The sequence below is a fragment of the Caretta caretta genome, chromosome 8 (assembly GCF_965140235.1).
Source record: "Caretta caretta isolate rCarCar2 chromosome 8, rCarCar1.hap1, whole genome shotgun sequence".
In the NCBI taxonomy this organism is placed as follows: Eukaryota; Metazoa; Chordata; order Testudines; family Cheloniidae; genus Caretta; species Caretta caretta.
In genome coordinates this window covers 48,035,242-48,039,028 of record NC_134213.1, presented here as the reverse complement: position 1 = coordinate 48,039,028, position 3,787 = coordinate 48,035,242, and the positions used below count along the sequence as shown (strand labels likewise).

General features: G+C 50.3%; 1 pseudogene; it reads right to left on the bottom strand.

Annotated features, from left to right (window-relative positions):
- Positions 1-657: 657 nt before the first annotated feature.
- Positions 658-1,974, bottom strand: LOC125641301 (INO80 complex subunit E pseudogene; annotated as a pseudogene).
- Positions 1,975-3,787: the final 1,813 nt, after the last annotated feature.

Genomic DNA, 3,787 nt, shown 5'->3' with positions numbered 1-3,787 from the left:
CGCTTCACAGCCATTTCCTTTGCCACAATGGCCAGTCCCAGCCAATGTCTTCTCCCATCTCTCTCTCTGGGCTCGGCCCTCTAGCCAAGTCACACAACAGTTCACTCCCCTTCCGGTGTAACAAAGGTTCAACTTAGAGTCTAAATCACATGCCCAAACTAATAGTGCATCTGTCTCTCTCAGGTGCCATTGATGCCCTCTGCTTCTCAGCCCTGGCAGAGCACCTCATGTCTTGCTTCTTCCCCAGCAGGATTCCCTGGCTGCTTCCCTTCACCAGGGACTCCAGAGTTTAATTGTGGTGATCTCCCAGCTCCTGCCACAGGCCCTAACTCAGGGCTTCCAAAGGGTGACTCACCCTGACTTCCTCAGGCTCCTCCAGAGGGAGCCCCCCTTGTTACTCCCTCCAGGGTCTTCCCCTCTACTGACTTGCCAGCTCTGTTTAAGTAGTACTCACCCTGCTGCCCCACTACAGCTGGGGGTCAGTCTTTCATTTTCTTATTTTTTTTTAATACCAAAATCCTGTTTATTTGGTTAATTTGCACGTCTGGAGCCTGTTAATGCCACCGGAATGGATGTGAAATAAACTTGGGGGGCCTCTTGGGGCCCCCACCACAGTGCTGAGATGTGTGTATCTGGGAGGCTGCCCCCCAAACTCCCCTATTCCGGGATATCTATGACAAGCTCATCATCCCCATTCAGGGGGTCTTCACCACTCCTCTCCCCCGCGTCACAGAACATTTGCTGAGGCACGGTGCTGAGAATGGTGGGGGGCGGGAGCTTGGAGGAGAGGGAGGCCAGGGAGCCCCCCTGGGGCGAGGAGAAGAGGAGACCCCCCACCACTGAGCAGTCGGGATGGGTTGCCAGTGTCAGGGACATCTTTAGCTTGCGGGTGCCTTTGGCCCGTCACTCGGGGCGGGCACTCGGGGGGCACAGGGCTCTGGTGCCAGGTACTCAGAGGGGAACGGGCTGTAGGGGGGGAGGCCAGCGAGCTTAGGTACGGGGAGGGCACCCCCGAGCCCTGCAGGAGGAAGCCCAAGGTCGCCTGGAGAGAGAGGCCAGAGGACGATGGGGACGAGGCTCCGCCAAGCTGGGGGCTCTGCTTCCCCTTCAGTGGCTGTGGCTCTGCCCCTTTGGCCCATCCCCATCACTGTTCTTTGAGGAGGCTGTGGCCTCCAAGTCGGACGATTCCTCGTCCACGTGCTCGTGCTGCAGCAGCTTTTATCCCGCTCGTGCTTCAGCAGCTTCCTCTGGTCCTTGCAATGCTCCTCCTGGAAACACTCCTGCTAGTAGATCAGCAGCTTCAGGCGCCGCTTCAGGGCCCGGTAGCGCCGGCGGCTCCACTAGGCCTCATCACACCCGGCTGGGGTCACTAATTAGCCAGCTCCTCAAGATGGCTGGGGGCTAGCTGCTAAGGCCGGGGCAAGGCTGAGCCCAGCTCTCCTCCAAGGGCTGGCCGGCCTGCCAGCCTGTGCAGCTGATGTTGGGTAATTTAGTTGTTTACATGAGGCACCATGTTGTGTTTGTGTACATGATGTACGTCACCTTTGTTGATCTTGGGGTATGTCTACACTGCACCTGGGATGTGACTGTTGGCATGCCCGAGCTGGCTTTCATGGAGCTAGCTCTGATCCCAGAGTCGTTGAGTTGAGCCCTGAAGGGGAAAAAAAACAACAAAGAAGAGGGTTTCTGGCAGGTTTGAACATCCCCTGCTAAAGCATGTGAACTGCCACGGCTTCACTGCTCTGGACTGTGAGCTACCAGGATGAAAGCTAGTGCAGATGTGTCTCCTTGTGCTGTAATCACACCCTGTGATTGCAGTATAGACATACTCTCAGGCAGCGGTGCACCAAAATGCACACAAGTAATCCTGCTGCAAAAACCTCAGTTCAGTTCTCACTGCCGTGCTACCTAGGAACAGCCCCTCTCTCTCTCTCCTTTCACCTCTTGGTCTCCAATCACCTGGTCTGTCCCCATTTGATCCTGGAGCATTTTAGAACACTCTATTCCCCACTCCTCCGCCAGCCCCTAGGCTTTTTCTACCTGAGGTGCCTCTAGTCCAAACCATCTGTCATAACACAGTTTGTGTCCTAACAATACCCTCCTCAGCAGGATGGTGGGAAGCCTAATTAATGTATGTGAAGCATTTTCAAGTCCCTGGGGAGAAGGTAAACATTAGGATCTGTCTGGGGATCCTTTTCTTGATTTTAGCACTTTAGACAAAGGGATGTGGTGGGGCTTATACAAGCGTGCAATTTTGCGAGAATATATGGTAATGGCAGCTATGGAAGAAATGTAAAGTAACAGAACCCGTAAGGATCTATGGGAGACGCACACACACAGATCTGATTGGTGGGTATTAAAAGTTCACGGCAGCCCTAATAGAAATCTGTCAACTCCCTGCTAATCCTTCTTGACAGAAACCTTATAAGAAGTTTAATGTGTTAAACAGCTCTAGAGACTAATCAGTGTGAAAGCCAAAGGGGATGGAGAGTTTGGAATAAGGGTTATATTTTCCTTCTTCATTTAACTGAGTTACTCTGCAGAGTCACAGGGGAAAAGATGATTTGGCTTGTAAATTGCTTTTCTCATATAAAACCAGATTACACGTTTCAATGTCCACAGGCTTGCAGTCCTTATTTCCCTGGACTCTAGTGAGTTCTGGCACAATCCCCATTCCCCCACCCCAAATATGCATTTGATCTCCTGCACTGCATGCATCTGATGAATATGCAATGGACACCCTGCTCCCTGCAGTACAATAGTGGGTCTGTCTGCCTGAAGGTGGAGTGGAATGCATGGGGGGACCAGACTAACACACCTGTGTTCACCTGAGCCCAGTCAAGAATGTGAATAATTTACATTTTCAAGTAGTCGGAAACCCACCAGCAATGAGAGAAGCTGGATAACCTAGCCCTGATAAGGAATTTTTTTCATACTCTGTAAATCATTTTGGTGTGGGTAGTTCTATCAACTAATCATCCCAGACTTCTAGATTTAGCTCGTGTTATGCAGGTGGTCTCAATAGAAGACCATAATCCTCCCTTTTGGCCTTAAAAGCCATGACCTCTAAGGCCAAGCAGGACCATTATGATAATCTAGTCTCACTTCCTGCATAACACAGACCGAAGAACCTCATCAAGTCTCCTTGTGTGCAGTTGAACTACAGCATATCTGTTAGGAAGACATCCAATCTTGATTTAAAGATTCCACATGGAGAATCCACCATGTTCCATCAGTTAACTACCCTCACTGTTACAAATTTCAAGCTTGAACTTGGCTGACTTCTGTTTCCAGGCATCGGATCATGTTGTGCCAGAGACGGACCTGAACCAAAACTCCATATCCACACACTGCTGAACTTTGGAGGAGTCTACATCGGGACCCCAACTTTGTGGCATAGCCCCCTTTCTACTAATTATTGGGCATCAGGCAGAATGCACCATATTATTTGCTTTTTGGCAGAACAACTAGAGTGTATTTCAAAAGTGCCTTTAACTATGTTGGATGCCAAAACTCTTCACAGACTGTATAGATGTTTTTATATCTTGCCCATCTTCATGGTCTCTCTGTCTTGTGGTACAGGGATCATTCTGCCCACCACTGAAATGTAGCCACCTCTGGAGTAACATGTGACATCCATTCTTCATCTGAAACACTACACAGAAGTTCCCAGGTGAAGCAAGAGCTGCAATAGAAACAGAGGGAATTTTGGGGAGGGAGAATGTAAATGCCTGGGCTACAATTTGTCCAGCACGTCTCAGCCAACACAGAGAAATGTAATGACATC